The following is a 21,016-nucleotide window of genomic DNA, read 5'->3' as shown; positions in this document are numbered from 1 at the left end:
TCCTTTCTCTCCTCTGGCATTTCTGTGTGGCATTGAACACTCAAATGCATACCGTCTCAGAAGCAAACCACGCAATCAGCACTCACGACATCACTTTTTTCATTAACCTCCACCACGGGGCTCCATCCCCAGCAATATCCACACCAAATGTGCTTTTCTGAGCGCTGCGGGTGAGGGCTGCTTGGACTGAGCCTCTATCAGCAGGCTGGGTAAGACAGCAAATGGAAAATCAAATCATGCTCAATTTTATATCTGTATCTAAGCGATGCCAGTAGTGGCCAAATGGGTGTACTTTCCTCCCTAACTGCATACGGTAACAGGAAGGAGATGTGATGGTTGTGAAGCAGGAAGCACCCCGACAGGGGTGGGATGAGAAGAGCTGACCTGCACCTGAGGCACATCCTGTCCCACCACCTCAGTGCCACATCAGTGAAGGTCTTGACTGTAAAAACAGGAAATGAGTGTCTTCTCTCAACAGCAATGTTGAAGGTGGACATCCATGGGGGGAGAAGGAGACAAGGGAGAAAACCTACTCCCGATACTACCTTAAGGTCTCTCTCTCAGATGGCATTATATTCATAAACTTTTTTTAGCAAAGGCAAAGAAAAAAGCATCTAATCAGTAAGATTTTAAAGTATCAGGCCATGGACAGATAAGGCTCTTCTGGGTCCAACCACACCAGAATACTGACCTGACCTTAGCCAGTTTGCGATCTTTTCATTCATTACTCTGATCTCTGAAAAGAACCCAAGCTAAGCTACACCTGGTATCAACTACTAGTCAGCTTCACTTCTAACAGGACTACAGAAAATCCTACTAAACTTAACACTTTCACTAACTTCTGCACCTTTCACAAACCAAGATCCACAATAGCCTCCAGGCTGTTATTTTTCTTTTTAATCTTCCTTCCCCAAGGATGACATATCTATTTTCTTGGAAATTTTCAGCAACTTTTCTGAACCAGGAGAAGATATCCTGTGTGAGAAACCACGTCAACAAGACCTTTCCGTAAGTGCAACATTTGCGTAACATCAACACAACAATTTATCATTTATTTTTTCCTCCTGAGAGGAACAGGAAAAAAGTGTTTAAAGGACGCAGCAGTGGTTAAAAGGAGGGCTACGCTGGTGGAGGAATGTGCACTAACTGAAAGTTTCTGAAGTGATGCCTTCTCCTGGGGTGTGCAGACATCATCTTTCAGCACACAACTGCGAGGCCGCTTCCCTTTGCCTTGGAGCCTGTGAACAGCTTTTTGTTGGCAGTATGAATGTTGAAAAGGGATGACCAACAAATGTACCACCTTCAGGGCCAAGGGGAGTCCGCTCCAAAACTGATGTACATGTTTGGCGTCACACTGGCATCGGGGAAGAGGTTCCTGGCATAGGGAAGCGAAGCTTTATCTGCTCAGCTGAAGGCAATGCGGACCATGGAGGTACCAGGTAGATCCTTCAGCTGATGCTCTGCCCAGGCTGAGCCTCCCATTCAGTCTCTTCTCTCTCCCCTCTGCAAACACAGGCACAATGCTGCTGCTGGGCTTTCCTGAGATATACCCAGCACAACTTATTTTGAGACCTCCCTTAAGTTTCACAACTAAAACATAGCAGCAAACATCAATCAGGCTCCCAAAGAAAGGTCAATCCCCATATTCCCTCTCTGCAACACCAACATTTCCAACTGCAGGAGGTGTGGTGGGACAGGGTGGACAGATGGGCATTTATATATCCTGCAGTCCAGCCCAAGACAGCACTCTTTTGCATTTTGGTGTCAAAACCTTCTGTTTTGGACAAGGAGAGGAGCTGCAGCTGAAGATGACCCCAGTGAACAACGGTGCATTGCCCCGTTATGCGGGGTTTTGGAGCGACTCCAAGCAGGGTGGGACTGTAAGGAAGCGGACAAAAGCTTTGGATAGAGATCTACGGGGAGGAAGCGCTTCCTACTTTCTATACTCCACAGAAAGGACGAGGGCTTTAAATAACCCTCCTCCAAGCTCTGCTGAAGACCAAAAGGGTTGCTGCTGGAAGAAAGTCCTATCTAGCTGGGACCTGGATGAAGGCTGCGGGGGGTCTCCCATGGGATGCAGCTGCCCCACTGCAGTTCCCATCACACTGGTGGGAAGGGGAAGGCTGAGCTGCCCACAGTCCCATTGTGACCAGCACCATCCAGATAAAAAAAGCCCAGGACAAGGCTTTCGTCTCCCCCACCAGAAGTGCAGAGCTAGATTTGCCTGCTGAGAACACCCTTTGCTGAAAAAGGAAAATCTAGAAGCTACATTTCTACTTTGCAATGCCACCTCGACATCACACTATTTCTCAGCCCCACTTACCTTTCAGCCCTTTCTCATACGGCCTACAGGGCTTCAGCAGACCCTTTATTCTGAAGGACGGAGACACTCAACCTGCTCCATCCATCCATCCTGGCTCTTTCCCGCCCTGCCTACCTCAGTGGCCACACCAGACCTTCCTTCATTGCCTCCCTCCTGTCTCTTGCACGGTCCCACATGTAGACCATGAACACTGGAGCCAGGATAACCTGCAGATTGGGCAACAGTACTGATAAGAAAATACTGGCATCAACGAAAAAACACCCACTCCTAAGGAATACCGATGGAATATTTGCTTGGATGTAACAGAATCAGACCCTAAATATAGCAATACGTATTTGCAGACCACCAAGAGCTTTCCTCTGGACCATACTACATCAGTTATCCTATCTGTCCATTTTAATGTACATATTGCATTGTCACACCTCTCACCTGCCCTCTTCTCCGTCCTGAGCATCAGCCCACAGCAGAAAGCCTCTTTGTTGTCTTTCAACCCATCCTTAGTGTGCTGGGGCACCCATTGCCTATTAACTCAATAGTAGACTCATGCTGTGCCAAAGTTGCTTAAATCTACATCTCAGATATTTTCAATGGGGTGGAAGATTCAATAACGGAAAATAAGGGAGAAAAGGAAGGAAACCACAGTTACGGAAAATATCAGGCTAGACAGATTAAGAAGCAATGCGGAAAAAATATACTTCAAATTTTATTCTCAAAACAAAAATGAAGATGTAGTCAGGTCGGAAATAACCAAGTTGTGCACACATTTCTGCTATGGTCTCTGTTAAGAAATGGCATTGCTTTGAGATGGGATTGAATAAACAAACTTCACCTTCCTGGAGGAAAAAATTAGCTCATGAACGGCTTTGCACAAAGCAATTACCCACTGGTTTGGAACAGACGTCTGTGGTTTTGACCTGCTGAGATAGCCATTGAAACTGTGCTTGGTCCAAAACTGGGAGAGATAAAGTTATCAACTCCTCCCCCATTTTTCAGGGAGCAAAAGAGTCAGAACTATTTCTCACAGCAATTACCTGCCAGGTTCTGGCAGATAGGGTTCACTGGACAACAAAATGCGCTCAGTAAATGTACTGTCATCACAAAACTCCTTGGTTTTCTCCACTAATTCATATTATGGCAGTACAGTGAGCACTCAGCCGAGAAGGCGGCTTTGTTGGGCTGGAATTAGACAAAGTGCAATAAGAAACAGCCTGTGGCAACACCAAATTTGCAGCCAGGAGTGAGAGAGGCAGACCTGTCTGAGTGCCTGCCCCGGGGAGGTGGTATATCCACCATGGGCATACTGTTTCATACACTTAGTGCCACTGTTCCTGCAAATTCAGTGTGGCTATTACAGGTTATTTCTCTTTTTCTTGTTGCTTCCAAGCCATCTCTGTGTCCTATAAGCTTCCATTACTCAGCTTTGTCCTAATGGTTTCCGTAAAGAGCTATGCCAGAATGGATGTATCTCAATATACTTGCACTTTAATGTACTATTTTCAATATTCCTGAAGATGAGATGCTCCTCTTGGAAGTACCATGTTTGGGCTCTGATATGGCAGATGTAGCATCACTCACTGACTTTCTTCCTGAGCTTCATCCCAAAAGCCAGCCAGGCTTTGCTCCTACCATTCCAGTCACAGGCCTCATTGCTCTACCAGCTCAAGATCATTTTCTAACTTCCAGCCCAACTGTATCAGTGCTGGTGACCCCATTTGCTCTACTCCTAACACCATCTTCTCTAGATCTTCCCCCCTGCTACACACATGGACAGAGAGCCATCATTCCCACATCAGCCTTGGCTTTCCTGGCCTAACTGACCGGGCTCTTCTTGCCCCCTCTGAGACAGACATTTTCCTTTCCCCATGCCACAGAAATCCTCCTCTGCTCTTAGCGTAGTGACAGCCTCCTGACTCCTGACCACTGGGGCTGCATGCACCATCCTGGACAAGGTCTCACTCAACACCAAGTTTCCTTATCTGCACTGGGAACTCATCCAGGAAGGGGATTTGTCTTTTCACCTTAGTGCCTTAGGTCAATCTGTGTTTAGCTCTGCCTGGGCTCTTCTCCACATTTCCAGATGAGCAGCTTCTACCCCCTTCAGAGATGTACTGCCCCTGCATTTCATGCCTTTTCTGTGACTGCCATCCCCAGGGTTACCCAGCTCTCTCAGAACCATGTTCTGCTCTTCCTCCACATTAATCACAAATGGCAGTGTTGTGGTATTAGACTTCTGTGATCTGCGCCTTCCCAAATGAGGAACTTCAAAACCCGTCCACTGAAAAGGCCTAATGAAAGCGATGTAAAAGCTCAGTGGAAAAACAACGTTAAGAAGTAAGTGATCTGACGCATTTCTGGAACATTTCCACATGTAAAACCTAGTGGTGCAAGTCACACAATGACCTTCCAGTTTCTTCTCCAGCTGTGAGAGGCGATGGAGAAGGATCACTTCTACTGCTCATCCAGTGCAAGAACAGGGAATAATGGTGTATTTGTTTCATAAACAAAACAGCAGTCTTGTACAAAACCAACCAACCAAACAAATCTAACCACAGCCTTAACTAGGAGAGACCACAATCACTCTCTATTTGCTATTCAACAGGATCTGCGCATTAGAAAACATTTTCAGCAAGTGCAGCTTCTCACACACTTATATTTCTATTTTATCTAAAATTAACGTCTTTTTCCTCCTAAAAGGGTAGATTCAAACCTCACACATCAGAGGAACACCTGTAACAAACAGAAAGTACATTAGGCAGTTTGTTCTGAAAATAAAATAAGAACACGCACCTTAACTAGAGCAGTCAAAAAGGGATTGAAAATACCTGAGTGCTACGAGCAGGTTGCAGCCCCCTTGGAGTGTGAGAAGTCTCAGGATCCATCATAGGAGCAGGGGAAGCAGTTCAGCAAACACGTGTTCACACACGCTTACAGACACATGGCGCTTATAATCAAGGAGAGATTTGCCACTGAGAAGAGCACTATTTTTTTTACATCAAAAGAAGCGTGCCCTTTGCTGCTTTACCAGACCATGGGTGGGACCATGGTCATCTGGCACAGCTCCTCCCCTAGCTCCAAGCAGTGCTCTCACTGGAGCAACGCAGCATGACCCTCTGCAAACCAGGAAGGCGCCTGGATTGGGTCATTGTGCAAGCAAATGGATGGGGAAAAACCATGCAAAAATACCACAAGTTTGCCAAAACTTCGGGTTATGCCATAAGGCTGTTTGGCTGTATGCTAAGGCATGCAGGTAGCTTTGGCCAGGCACAAGCCTGCTCAGCCAAGCACTTGCTCTGACAGCCCACTGCTGCCAACATGTCAGTTGTGAAAAAGCCTCAAACCTCTACATGTCTCAGCATGCCACTGAATAAAATCTGCTTCATCCCCCAGATTGACTTTTCCTACAGAAAGTGACTGTTTCTTGACTGAAACTGCTATTTCCAGCAGGGAGGGGAGCTGCGGCCGCACATTTCTCCCGTCTGTGCCACCAAGCCATGGTGCTGCCAGAAGCACCACAGGCAGAGCTTAGGGAGCTCCTCAACAAAACAGCACCACTCTTTACCTACAAATAACCCCACTGAAACACACCCAATTTCTTGACACTGCTGTTGCAGGCATGGAAATAGTGGTGCCTGCAGCTTTTCCAGAGAAAACCACGTCACGCACACGCTCCAGCCTGTGCTACGTTTAACAGGAGCAGCCTGGTTTCATGTGTTCATACAACCAGTGGGAGCTACTTTGCTAAGAGTACATCTTAGGCTGGTACACGTTAAAGTTGACTAGTGGCAAAGCCACCACTCCAGCTCTGAGAGGGGATCGCATCTGCCAGTGGCTGCCCCAGCCCAAATGCAGCAAGCTGAAGCGCTCCTGCTGCAATGCAGAAAAGTGGCAGCTGAGATTTGGCCTCTGCTATGCCAGGCACCGTACACAGGGCTAAAAAGAGCCTGTGTGCCAAAAAGTGGATAATCTAAGTAGAGAGGCAGCTGATGGGAATTCCCTGCTTCACCAAGCAGCCGGCTGGAGAAACACATCTTGTAGCAGCAAAAGTCCCCCTACATCGACAAGGTGGAGGGTCCCCTCAAATCAGTCCTGGGCAGGTCTAAGGACAGGGGCTGGGGGTAAAGAGGAGCTGCCTGACAAATGGCAACACTTGGCAAGCCTTAAAAAAACAATATCTGCTTCCTTTCCTTCAAAACGTTACAGACCTCTTTCCTACCGTTGCCTCCCAGCCCATAAAATACCATTAAACTCACCCTGACTGAAAGTATTAGATGCCTCATGTCTTAAACTTGAAGAACACTTTTTCCACTCAGACAAAGGAATTTTGCTTACCTTCATCAAGCAGCAGTGCCAACAGTTATTCAAACAGAATAGAAATATCAGCCTTTGCCAGTAAACAAATGCAGATTTTGGCACCAGATCTCACAGGAATAATCACAAAATGGTTTGGGTTGGAAGAGACCTTATAGACCATCTAGTTCCAACCCCGTGCCGTGGGAAAGGACACCTTCCACTAGACCAGGTTGCTCAAAGTCCTGTCCAACCTGGCCTTGAACACTGCCAGGGATGGGGCAGCCACAGCTTCTCTGGGCAACCTGTGCCAGTGCCTCACCATCCTCACAGTAAAGAATTTCTTCCTAATGCCTAATCTAAATCTTCCCTCTTTCAGCTTAAAGCCATCCCCCTTGTCCTGTCACAACATGCCGTTGTAAAAAGCCCCTCTCCAGCTTTCTTGTAGGCCCCCTTTAGATGCTGGAAGGCTGCTCTAAGGTCTCCCTGGAGCCTTCTCTTCTTCAGGCTGAAAAAGCCCAACTCTGTCTCAGCCTGTCTCCATAGGAGAGGTGCTCCAGCCCTTGGAGCATCTTCATGTCCTCCTCTGGAATCGCTCCAACAGGTCCAAGTCTTTCCTGTGCTGGAAGCCCCAGAGCTGAATGCAGTAGTGCAGGCAGGGTTTCACAATAGAGGAGTAGAGGGGGAGAATCACCTCCCTGGACCTGCAGGTCACACTTCTTCTTGTGCAGCCCATGACATAATTGTGTTTCCAGGCTGAGAGTGCATGTTCATAGAATCCTAGAATTCTAGAATAGTTAGGGTTGGAAAGGACCTGAAGATCATCTAGTTCCAACCCCCCCGCCATGGGCAGGGACACAACATACTAAACCATCTCACCCAAGACTCCATCCAACCCCGCCTTGAACGCTGCCAGGGATTTTACCACTTCTCTGGGCAGCCTCTTTCAGTGCCTCACCACCCCCACAGTAAAGAACTTCTTCCTTATATCTAACCTGAACTTCCCCTGTTTTAGTTTGAACCCATTACCCCTTGTCCTATCGCTACAGTTCCTGATGAAGAGTCCCTCCCCAGCATCCTTGTAGGCCCCAGTGTTGCTGCTTCATGTCAATATTCTGTCCACCCATACCCCCAGGTCCTTCTCAGTCCCTTCGTTCCCCAGCCTGTATTGATACTGGAGGCCCCAGGTGCAGAACTTTGCACTTGGCCATGTTGAACCTCATGAGGTTCACACAGACCCATTCCTCCAGCCTGTCAAGCTCCCTGTGTAGGAGATCCCTTCTTCCTTCAAATGTATCAACTGCACCACCCAGCTCAGTGCCATCTGCAAAGTGGCTGAGGGAGCACGCAATCCCACTATGGCATTAATAAGTTAAAATACACAACACCACCTCACAAGAAAAAGCTCAGCTAGGGAATACCAGCACAGACCAAGCAACCCCACATGTGGGACTAAAGAACACATGCACAGCTAAGCTGGACCACTCTTTCTAGAAACTTCATTTCCATGCTTTATTTATTTGTATTTAACAAACTAAAACCCTAAGTGCCACACTGAAGGCTCGGTGACAACTCATACTAAACAAATTAGATACTCAGATCATTAAAACACTTGAGAGCTGCTTTACTTCCTTCTCTTTATGCTCTACTAATCTCTACACTTCTCTCCGTCTGTTAATTACAGAAAAAAACATCCATTTCACTTTCCGTTTCTGACCAGAGAAAGCATAATGAGCCCACAGGCTACTGGGATTTTTTTAAATGAGAAATATTATTCTCCATATACTTTCAGTAAATAATCCCAGTGCGCTTCGGTATGAAACAGATCTGCAAAATTAAATAGGCAAGAATGTAAACTCAGTGTCTCTGCTTTGAAACACTCCCAGCCTCACCTAAGCAGTGACTTGGCTGGTGAGTTATTTATCGAAACAAAGAGGCCAAGTGATGCAGGAGCTCCAAAGACACAGCAAGGAGAGCAGGGAAGGTAATGCCTAAGTCAGTTATGCAAGTGGGGAAGTGCAGGGTGAAAGGACGGAAGGACTCTGTGGGCTGCACAGCAGCCAGCCTCGGAAAGCTCATAAAGAGCTTTGGCAGGAACCGGCCGCCCTGGTGATGGTGAAGCCAGACTCCGGCACCACCGGCTGCGGGACCCCACGCCTGGCACCCCGAGCAGTGGGGCGAAGCTCCCAGCGGTTTGCTGAGGCGCTCTGTGCTTGCCAGGCACGCGCGTGAAGCCTGCAGGATGCTGGGGAAAACAACAAAAGGGCTTTGACGCTTTCTCTGCCATCTATTCCGGGGTTTAACGCTGCTTGGTTTGTTGGGGTGGTTTTTTTCTGAGTTTGCCGCTGAAGTGCCCACAGACAATGAGGCTATTGAGCATTTACTACAGCGTGAGATTAGTTTGGGTTTTAGTTTCTGCTGAGCCAGCTCATTTCCTTCCACATTCTTATAGGAACAGATGCTAAAATATAAATGGGCATTCATCATCATAAAAGCAGAAAAGGGAAAATTGTTGTAACAGCAGTTAAAATTATTCTTTTTCACGGCTTTAGCCAGAACCATTTAATAGCTTGCTCCTCCACCTAATTATATTACATTAAAGAGGCAAGGAGCTATTATTTTGTCTTTAATAACAAAAAAACACACATACACACTTCAAAATATCAAAACCCCAAACCAACCAACAACAAAACTGGCCAAACTGGCCAGATCAAAAGAAGTCTTCAGAGGAGCTAAATAGAAAAATTACTTTTGTCCCCTCCCATCACGCATGACTGTGGTGCTGCTTTCAGACACTGAATTTAATTGCTGCAGCAATTAGTCACAAAATTCACGGCAAGTTGAAACTGCCAGATACACCGAAGAGCATCCCTGCACTACAGCCAGTTCTTCCCCCACAGAAGAAAACCAAGCAGGTGAATAACACAGTTAATAAAAAGCAGCTAGCCATCCCTGGGCTGCGACACCAGCAAGGACGAGGCGATGGCAGCCCTCGTGCCACCGCTCAAGTCAGTGCAGGAGCATTTCTTCCCCTCTTCCCTGGGTGCTTTGGTACCCAGGAGTCGCAGCCCAGAGCATCCCCACAGGGCCACGCAGCAGAGACAGAGCCACCAGGGCTTGGACCTTCTTTAGGGAAAAAAAAGGTGGAAAAAAACCAGACTGTGACTCTCATCAGAGCTCTGCTTCATCACACCAGCCACATTTTTCCTGCCACCCACAATTACTCCCTTCACAATTACTTGTGCGTAACTGCCTACAGTCTTTCGGAAACTAAATGGCATCTGCCAACTTTATCCCTCCTCAGTAAAGCCCCAAGTATGGCAAAAAGCTCCCCCTGGCATCTCTGCTATCCTAGATGCTTTGCCAGTCAGATGGTCAATCCGCAACCCCTCCACACCCTTTTTAAAGTACCTTTCACATACAGATATAATATCCATCGTCTACTAATGCTTTTAAAATGCAGGATGCTTCTCATCGGCTGCCCCAGGTGGGCAACCCACCACTTGGCAAACCCATAACTCCCTGGTGACCACTGCTGAACCTGCAAGCACCATCTCCTCCAGGCTCGGGGAAAAATACTTTAATACAGGTCAGAAAACTGAGCTCTTGAAGGGCTGAAGCCACCGATTCCCCCATCAGGCTACTTCATTAGCTAACAAGCCATGAAGTATAAATATACAATGTAAATATTGTATATTTACATTGTAAATTGGCTTGAGAGCCATCTCAAGTTGGTACACAAGTTGGTAGGACTAATGACAAGAAATCACTGATAAAACCTAGGAGGACTTCCAGAGAAATCTTTCCACACCATCAAATTGTGGATTTAAGAATAGTGAGGTAGGTTCACGGAGGTAAAAACTAAGTCCATGGAGGTAAAAATAAGGTTCATAGAGGTTCATGGGGTAAAATGAATTTAGCTCATACAGAGAAGAAAGTAAAAGTCCCTGCTGGCAGCTCAGGCCAGAACCAGGCTCTGCAACACTTACTGACCATAAGTTAGGGGAGTTTCAATCCTGCCTGTAAAGAGCAGAGAAAATGACACAACCTCCTAATGCCTTTCTCAGCTTATTCATAAACATTTTAGTATTACAAACATTTTAATCACCTATGCATCCCCTGTACAATATCATTAGGCTTTCTTAAAAACAAACAAACAAAAACCCAAACCAAAACCAGGAAAAAGCAACACAGTAGGAAATGTCCTAGCATCCAACATCCTTAATGAAAAAATAAGCTCCCAAGACAGCTCTCGATGAGCATGACTGCCCTGTGGTTTCTCACTTCCCATCTGCAGCAATCCTGGCACCAACTCAGCTACCACCCCAGCACTGCACTTCTCCTCCCCACCTGGAGAGCAAAGCCCTCCACGAGCCAGTACAGCTGCCATTGCTCAGCATCTTGATGGCTCTCAAGCCAAGTTACGCCACTGTAACACCATGCTGCTGCATCGGCATGAGAGGATACCTTATACGTTTCTGACGGCTTCACCGCTGCTCTTCTTGCTCACCCGTTTCACCTGGAGCAGCAGCCAGACCTCTAAACCACTCTCAGGGATTCAGGGTTTAAAGCAACCACCTCCCTCATCGCCGAAACACATGCTTGGGCCTGATAGAGGACCTACACAATAACACCATGACATCTATTTACGGGTGCCGAGGGACCCCATGCATGACTGGCACCCAAAGGTGCCTACATACCAACTGATGGCAGCATGCCCCCCCACACCCCGAGAAAGGCTGATCCTGCCACCATCCCCGCTCCCCACCAGCTGCTCCTCACCTCGTCCCTCTGGCTGCCCCAGGCTCAGGGGGGAGGTCCCGCAGGCCAGGCCAGGCCGGCCACCCCATCGCTCCAGCTGCTCCACCGCAGCCCCGCGCAAGCCAGGAAGCGGAGGCGAGCTGGCGTTTATTTTTAGATGCTTTTTTTCTCTTAAATACGAAGCAAAAACACATGCACAAACCACATGCTCACCCTCACTCCGCCCAGCGCTGGGTTTTACCTTTTACAACCTTCCAACACTCAGAAATTCCCAGGCAATGGTGGAGAGCAGACATCACCAAATCACCACATACATTTCCATTAGCCCCCTCAGCATCCCCATACCTACATGGGCAAAATTAGTCTCTCAAACACTGAATTAAGTCTCTCCATGAAGCAGGAAAAAGACTGAAGAGAGCTCAAAGCGGGAATGCTCCCTTAGCACCACTATGTTGTAAAAGCAGGTGGGTGGCTCTGCTCTCAGCTTGCCTCTTTTCCCTCTTTCCCAAAAACCATCCAGGCTCAGGACATCCAGGAGCACCGGCAGCTCACACCTCCAAAGCTTTGCTGCAGACATTTCAGAGAAAGAGAGCTCGCGTGGGATTATTTGTCCCTTCCCATGAGTTCAAACACAGTTCTGAATCCCTGCTAACCAGGACTTGGCTGTTGCTTCTCTTCTGCAGCTCCTCAGGTTGGAAAGGACCTTTAAATCATCTAGCTCCAACCCCCCTGCCATGGGCAGGGATGCCTCACTCTAGACCATGTCGTCCAAGGCTCTGTCCAGCCTGGCCTTGAACACTGCCAGGGATGCAGCATCTGCCACTTCTCTGGGCAGCCTGTGCCAGTGCCTCACCACCCCCACAGTAAAGAACTTCTTCCTTGTATCTTCGAGTGTTTTAGTTAAACAATGTATGGAACCTCAAGAGCCACCCCAAACTTTAGTTTCAGAGGCACAGGCCTCTTTTAGAGATGGGGACGTGAGCAGCACCACTCCCCTGCCCAAACCACTCCACTGTGTGATGCTGGTAGCAGCACCCTGAACACATCACCACAAAGGGCAAAGCTTTCCATAGCCTCTGCTTGCCTTATTGTCAAAAGTTCTCCCTACGCTGCTAACAAAAAATTAAATCTTTTGTTGCGATTAAGAAAAAGAAGAGGCTCTTGGTGAGAAGAGCCTTAGGCTTCTGCTACACTGGAGACTTTTACCCAAAATATCGCTGCAAGGCTGCTGGTATTATTAGTCACCTTGTCTGTGCCTTATCTGACCATGTACAAAGCCCAGTCAACACTCTCCGGTAACATATCAAGGTGCGTGATGCCAAGATTAAGTATCCGCTTGCATAAGAACTGAAAGTTATTTTACACAGAGTGATGGGGAGGTGCGTTTGCTGGCCAGAGGGGAAGCCTTATGCTTGTATCCCCATACCCTGAAAGAGACTGTGGAAAGCAGCACCAGTGGGCTGAAAGGGGCTGCCAGTCCCCCCCAAGTGCACAGAACCTCCACAACAAACACGAGCAAGGTCCCAAGGGAAGGCATTTACGTGTCAAACCTCTCCTTTCCAACCTCTGAAGAAGCCTACACACTTCTCCAGCAGCCTAATGAACTGTGTTTATTGCTGCATCCTTCACTTTATAGGTCAACATATACCAGAGAGCTAGCAATTCTTAGCTAATCAGATTTCCGCGCAGACTGACAAATGGCTCCCAATAAGAATATAAAAAATCCATAAAATAAACAGTCCCTATAATCAACTTGCTCGATGTAATGCAGTAAGTGTGCAGAAAGCTCATAGGCCTTATTAACACATTTGATTGCACTTCACAGCAGCATCCTGGGGGCTGGCGGTAGTGGGGGGACCCCAGCCCAGGCCAGCTGCAGGAAGGAAAATGTTCCCACTGGTCTTTGCTGTCTGTGCTCCACTAATGCTGTGTTATTACAAAATTAAATTTGTGGCGATTCCTTGACATAGCATTAGTGTGCTCGCCAAATGCCAAAGCCTAAAACCAGACTGTGAACACACACTCACAGAGGAAGTCCTCACTCCACCACTGGATTACCCTAGGCTGGATGCTTCTAATAGGCGAGTCCTTCCTATGTCCCCAGCCAGACCCTAAATCCATGAACTGACATCACCAGTGGGGCAGGTAAATCCTCCTTCCCACAAAGACCAAGCACATCTTCTTGTTACCCTGCCGCTGCAGCTCTGCTGCATTTGATCCCTCCAAACTCCAGCTCCTATGCGCTTTTCCCCCAAACATTTCAGAAAACTCACTCATCACCAAGAAGAGCTTGAGAAGTTTAATGACACCACTGACATATATATAGCATCCCTCCTCTCTCCCACTGCAGCGCTCATGGTGATGGTGAGACACTGCATGCCCAAGAGCTAAACCACTGAACCCAGTGAGTGAGGAGAAGATGCTGTACAGAGAGGCAGGCAGAAAATCTGACCTCCTCCTCCATGATGCCCTCAGATGGCCTGAGCAGATGACCAGGATTTCCAGTTAAAACACTGGTGCTCCCTGGAGGTCTGGCTCCCAAGCTGCTGAGCAGGTAAAAGGGATGGTGAATCTGCCAAGGTCCCTGATAAGGTGTGAAAAAAAATACTGACACTTCCATCCCCAAAATGTCAAAGTGCCAAGGACTATTTAAGCCAGAAGTGAGCAGCTAGAGACTCCTGACTGCATAGCCAACTTCCCCACTTTTCCCTACCATTGCAAGGGTTGAGAATCACCTGGCTGAAAGCACCCCAGCACTTTGGGGCCTCAGCCACATACCAGGAGACCAGGAGGCAGCAAGACTTTATGTTGTACAGATGCAGAACGGTAAGATGTCTTTTGGTACCTTATCACGTCATCCCCATCGTCACTACCTCACAGGCAACAATCCTGAGCAAGAATGAAGTAAGACAGTTTCATATTGCATATTCCCTACCAACCCCAGCTTCCTTCAACTACTGCATCACCATAAGCAACACAGAAAACACACAGGACAATTGTAAATGCTCATCTGTGCCATAAATATTGCAGATCACTGACCCTACTGACTCAGGACGAGCTCTCAATCATGTCTGTCACTCTGGGCACACTGTGGCTCCAGGGCTTAAGGAGGCAGTCTCTGTGCTGCACTTCAGTGTTTTTCTGAGATGAGGTTTGGCTATTGAGAGCACTGGGAATTTGTAACACAAGAAGAAGAAATGAAAGTTGACCTCAAACTGGTTCAATTCACTCATTCTGAAACTAAAATAGCAAAAATATGAGGCATCATTTTTTCCTACCACAGTCTTTAATGTTATGGAAAATGCAATAATGAAGAAAACGGCTGGCTTGTGAGCTAACCTCACCTGTCTACACCCCATCTGCTTCTTCAGGATGTACCATGTACCACCATGGCAATGATATACATACTGTTTGTATGGCTACCTAAGAACCCCAGGCAGAAGTGATTGTAGAGAGACATGTAGTTTAAAATTTCATTAAAGAAATGGCTATAAGACAATCAGAAGTCACTCAATGCACTGGAGGCTGAATGTTGCTAGGTAAAATTATGAGCCTCCCCCTGCAAAGACCCTTATCTACCCACAACAGAGAAAGAGCCAGTAGTTTAACATCATCTTTATTCAACACATGCACTAGACCACAATAAGGTGATCATTAAATAATTTAAAACAAAGAAGCTAGCAAAATATAATAAGCCTCAACAAACCAAATGAAACAGGGCTAAGAGGCTCTACCAGCCTTGCACTCAGTTCCCTCTTAGGAAAACTTCTGTAGGAGATTGAAGGACAATCTACTCCCCAAGAGCATCTACACAGGATGGATGATAGGCAGGTTCCTCCTTCTGCAAAACCTGTTTTCTTTATTTTGCACAAGTGGGTAATTCAGCTCAAGGGGGGCAAAAAAAAAAAAAAAGCAGAGGGAAGGTAAGGAAAATGTTAGAACAGGCAAACTACTGAGCTAGAAAATCTAGATTAATTTAAGCATTCCTGCAAATTTGTAATAGACAAATGAATGGCTCCCATCTGGAAGTTCAGCAAATTGACTTGGATCCTGGTTAAGAAGACAGCACCAGAGCCTGCTTCCAGAAATGTAAATATCCAGTGTGCATTTGCAATCCAATCGCAGGCTAAAAATATAAGACAACTCAGAGTGGAAATCTGATTTTGTGTCTACCCTCTTAATGGGAAATAAAACAATCACTCTCTGTAGACACAGCAATCTGGACTCATTCTTCCTGTTTGGAGAGATGCTGCAAGATGTCTTTGCATCATTAAAGTCTTTCAGCTGCTTCTGATTGCAAGGCCTCAGCTCGCATACAGGGAGCCTGACTTCTCCATCTCCTTTTCCATCTCATGCCCCTGGCTGCTCCACTGTATTCTCCTCAGCTCTCTGTTTACACCACTTTACTTGGTCCTTACTATTAAGAGCATTCTAGTTCCTTGTTCCCTGAGAGGCTCATCTTTGGCCTCCCAGTAAGAGATGAAGTGCTCTTGCTGTCAGTATGCAGACAGAAAACTCAACCACAGGCGTGAACAAGACTCAGGACTAAATTTAGCCCAGAAGAAGGAGCTAGTGTCTCTGCCAGTGGGAGAAGTAGATTAGGAAGGCAATTTGGAGCAGAAGCCTGTTTTAGATGCTCCCTGGTGATGCCTACCTCCTTCTAGGCTGTAGAGAGAGCCTGGGGAGACCAGGATTAGCCTCTGAGCCTGGGGACTTTCTTTCAATGGTACAAAAGGAAGGAAAAGCCATTACAAGTTAATGTCATCCATATGGTTCAAGAACTGACACTGCAAGGGAAGTTTTATGGCGTTCCACCACCAGAAGGCATTCATGGAAAAAGGACATTTCTCTGTGGATGAGAGATGGCCGCCTGTGATCACAGCAGGCACAGCTGAGAATTTTAAACTAAAGGAAAAAAAAAAAAGCCCTCTAGTGACATGAAAACCAGGAAAGTTCCCACATCTGGTTTTAATAAACAGACAGGGGGATTGGTAAACGTGGACATAAAAAAAAGGCACATAATGTCATCCAAATTTAGGACAACAAAGAGCATATTAACATCAAAAGCAGCAGTCAGATAGGACAGTAGATAATTAGCCAGAAATGCACAGATTATGAGTAAGAAACAAGATCAAGGATTAACACACTGATACTGGGAGCCAAGACAACACAACAGGAAAGTCAGGAAGCAGAAGGAGAAGAAACTCTGGAGGACATCATCATGGCCAGGCTAAGGTGCTATGGGGTCAACGCTGCTTGGAAGGATGGACAACGGCATGGGTTGTCCTACACCCTACAGAGTTTGCATGGGAATGCAGTGTAGATTGCAAGGTCCACAGCAAAACAAAAGTGCAAACAGGGTTTATCTTACTGTGGGACTGTAACTGTCCAAAATATTCAACTGAAGAAGCTACTATTAACGTTAAGAGCTGACCACAGATACTCCTGCAAGCAGCAGACAGCAGCTTCTGAACCCAAACAGGGTCATACTGATTCAGCCACTCTAAGTAGCTATAATTGCTCAAGTAAGTAACTCTGGAGGTGATGGTAAACATGGAGAGGTGGTTTGGGTAGAAGAATACTCTGAGGTGAAACACGGAAATCCATTTTTTCAATTTCCCATAAGCTTTGAGGAATCAAAGGAACTTGGCATGGAAGTCAACCAGACTGAAGTGCTCAAGGACACACTTGTAAGAGGCTTTATGGTAAGAATATGTACGGCAAAAAAAAAAAAAAGAGCTGGTATTTGTAACTCCAAGCAAAGTGGGAGAGATGTCTAGGGAATTATTCCCAATCTAACTGGAGAAACAATCACTAAAAAAGGGATTTAGGACTAAGCAGAATGCCTGAGAGGTCTGGAAAAGAAGGGCTGCTTGGCAAAGACAGCTGTGTCACAGAGGTCAGGAAGCAAAGGGGTAAAGAGAAATTGCCAAAGTCAAGCTGAATTAGATCATGCAAATAAAAATGAAGAGCAAAGATCAAAATATTCTTCAGTGATGCAAATTAAAAAAAAAAAAAAAAAAAAAAAGAAAAAGTAAAAAACCAGTAAGGAAAGTGGCAGACTAGCAGCACTTGGCTGATGCCTCTTAGAAAGAAAGCACAAGGGAGAGAAGCTTTTGCTGTAACCACACCAGGATGGTGAACAGCAAGTTAAAACTGAAAGTGGGGCAGTTTCGAGTCAGGGAGGGAGGTGAACAGCCTCTCAGCAGGGCAAGCACCCAAGAGGGGACCTCTCAGAGAAAACTAAACGACAGGATGATGAGAGTCTTACAATGCGAGGAGAAAACTAAGATTAAATTGCCACCTGCAGCCTCATCCCACAGCATCCACAGGCAAGACCACCCTCGGTGCTCTCCTTCAGCATCTCTGAATCCCTTTTGTGACCTCAGCACACCATCACCCCTCTGACGTCTTTCAGCAGTAGTTGCAGCACAGGCTCCCGCACCCAGAGGTTCGGAGGAGGGGTGCGTGCTTATTTTTAAGCATTGGTCATCTGAGTCATTTTGAAACAGGCACAAAGCTATACCACCCAAACAATCTGTTGCTGGTGGGAGCAGTCTGTCTCAAGTTTACCTTCTTAAACTTGGTAGCAAATAAATTAAGACTAAAACCAAGCTTTGCTCTGAATAACCTTAAAGTAGCACAGATGTCTGCCTGGAGTTCACTCCCGAACTTCGGCATCCTGAGCAAAACCAAACTGCATCATTTATAAGCACTGCCATGACTGTTTCTTCCACTATATGGAATTAAGAAAAGGGGATTAATTTATTTGAGAAATTTGGTATCAAAAAAGTGTGCAGTATGAGCCAGTTTTTAAACATCATTCTCCAATGAAAGTGTCACTATCAGAGCACAGGGTTGCCTTTACAAGATGAGAAAATATTTTGTAGCTCCATCAAGCCAGTATTCAACATTACACACAGTAACTGGCTTTGTGCCTGAAGTTTATTGAGAGTTAAAACCTCTGCAACAACAGAATTGCCATCACACAAGCCAGGGAAGTAAACCTATTATTGTCCAAAAATATTATAGTATTATTAACCCGAACAACTTACGGAAAGGGTAAGAAGCTATATGAGTAACTCTATGACTTATGCCCAGCTCCACTGCTGCTCAGCAGCTCCAATCCGGCTCAACTGGGTGTACAACCAAATGTATCACTGCTATCCAAAGTAATGAGAAACAGCTTAACCTCTAACCTGAGGTCAGATTTCAGGACATTTCCTCAAACAGAAAGACAATTAAAACCAGCATGAGCACATAGGCAAGTCTGGCATCAACTAGGGGACACTAGGGGATTTTTCTGAGTTAGTGTCTCGATGCAACATGGTATGCAGCATTATGACTTGTAGCTGTAAAAATGTTAAAAATGTATAAGTTCACAGAATGTATGAGGAACCAAACTGGAGTCTTCTCTGCAGCCTTGCCTTTTCTCTCACAAACCATTGCATTTTGAAGTGTTTAGTCATCTTCCTAAATTCAGCTGCAAATTCAGCTCCTTAACTAAGTGCTGGGATGTTCTCTATCCACATCACATAGCCAAAAGGAGAGTCCTTCTGAGAAGAAAACCAGGACGTAAGCAGGTATTCCCATTACAAGGAGTACTCCAGATGGTAAAATGATCAATGAATATTTTCACATACTCTACACATGATGCTGCTAACTCAAGAAGAAGAGTGCTGTGACCTCCCATCAAAAAAAGCTCTTAAGTATCATTATTTACCCAGATCAAGCATGCATCTAAGTGCATGGATAAATCCAGCCAACCCCATGATAATTTAAGCGTATGCCTCAAATGAAATACAAGACTGAATGTTCTTCTGGCTTAGGGCAGACTTTAAACCCCTTTCATTACACACTTTTCAGCATGAGACAGAAGTGCAACACTGAAGCAAAGGAGTAGACCAAAAGGGAAATACGCTACAAATCACAATTTATTTTATTGTCAGTGTCTTATCTTTAAAACATTCCTGCAGGGAAGGAACAGCAGGGAAGGGGCTCAAAAATTGTTTTAAAGACACTACTGTGCTGGCTGGCTGCTAGTAGATTAATGATTTAGTGTCCACCTAGCAATAACCATAATTGTTTTGGAAGACATTCATATTGCAAAGTTGTAAGAACATACAGCAAGATTGAGTCAAGCTGAATCTAACCTTTCTTCATTTTACATTTGCTTTAGAAGTGTTATCTCCAGTACAGAAAGAACCAACTTCAAGGAAAAAAACCTGCCATGTAGATTAAAGTTTATTGATTACCCAGACAACAATTCCAGCCCAGCAATTTGAGATCTCTCCAAGGGGGAAGAAAGAGATGGTATTTACAGAAACTGCTTCTAATGAGAAAACCTTAAGGCAAGGAAGGTGAACCGGAGAGCAACGAGCATCAATTTTTATAGATTATAAACAACAGTTTGCTCTTTTGCTTTTATAATTGCATTTCCCTTTATAACTACAGTCCCTATGCTTTACCTTCCTCCAGAAACACCCACTGCTAGGCTAGGGTGGCCAGAGCTGGATTATATCACAGTAATTATGGGCAAAGCATATTAAGCTTTGCTTAAACTTGCACTTTGCCAAGGAGAGCCTTAAATTTATCAGTTTAAGAAAAACCCTGCAACAACCAGTGTCATCAAGGGACTGTCCCTTTTTTCCCTGGTGATTTGAACAGCACAGTTTTGCATAGAGCTCCATGATGAAGGAGTATTTTATTTCTAAAACAAGTCCCACTGTCCCAAGCAGGATAAATTTACTTCAGAGATGGCACCAAGCCCAAGGAAATCACTTTTCTTAATAAAAAAAAAAACCCCAAACACCAAAAAAACCCACCAAAACCCCAAACCCCAAATAAAACAACAAACAAGTAACACCCCACCCCCCATCCAAAAATGAAAAAGCTGCTTCTTCCAAGTCTCCTCCTGACAAACCAATTTTACTGAAGGTAACCATGGAGAAGTCTCCCTTGTTGGCTGAGGGCCTGAGCCAGCAGGACTTAGGGAACCAACATGGGCCAGCGCTCCATCATGGAGCTTCACATGGTTTTCTGCAGACAGAAGAAACACACTCCTGCAAAGCTAATCCTCGTTACACTCTGTGTTACAACTGCGGGATGCCAAGAGTGTTGAAGCTCCAACACTTGGGCTACGGAAGAAAATCCAACCACACAGCTGTCACAGCTTCTAACAGCCCTTGGCTCTGCAGGTACTGGATGTGCCTTCGTCAGATATGAAGTACCTGCAGTTCCTCCATTGTGAGGGAAAAGAAGCTAAAAAAACCAAAGAGCAGCAGAAAGCAGCTATGGTTTAAAGAATGCTCTGAACTGAGCTACAGCTAAGCTTGCACACAAACAGATTTGGGTTTCACGGGCAAGCAGCAACGATACGAGAGGAATTAAGTAAACAGCCATTTGCCAAATATAACTTTCTAAAACAGTTTGTCAGAAAATGGCAACTTTGGTAGAGTGAAGCAATAGGATGGAATGGACATTCTCACAGCATCACATTTTTATTTAGAGAGGACAAATAAGAAAAAAAAATAAATACATCTTGCAGATGGCCTGTCTCAGAGTGGCCCCAATAAAAGCCTCTGCACCCTGACTCTGGGCCAGCCACATTCCAGCTGCAACTGCACAGCCTGCAGAAGCATTAGC

The 21,016-nt window shown here is 45.8% G+C and overlaps 1 protein-coding gene across 8 annotated transcripts in view; it reads right to left on the bottom strand.

Annotated features, from left to right (window-relative positions):
• Nucleotides 1-21,016, bottom strand: part of HPCAL1 (hippocalcin like 1) — a 120,395-nt gene that overhangs the window by 16,472 nt on the left and 82,907 nt on the right. Inside the window, exon 1 of one of the 8 annotated variants that reach the window (XM_030490158.1) lies at nucleotides 11,393-11,416. The exons of the other annotated variants lie outside the window; for them this stretch is intronic. The gene's annotated coding sequence lies outside the window, so the exon portion shown is untranslated. Of the gene's footprint in view, nucleotides 1-11,392; nucleotides 11,417-21,016 lie in introns of those variants that run through there. 8 annotated transcript variants of the gene reach the window in all.

Source organism: Strigops habroptila, chromosome 6 (assembly GCF_004027225.2).
Source record: "Strigops habroptila isolate Jane chromosome 6, bStrHab1.2.pri, whole genome shotgun sequence".
Taxonomy (NCBI): Eukaryota; Metazoa; Chordata; class Aves; order Psittaciformes; family Psittacidae; genus Strigops; species Strigops habroptila.
Note: the sequence above shows the minus strand (reverse complement) of the source record. Positions and strands in the feature narration are given on the sequence as shown.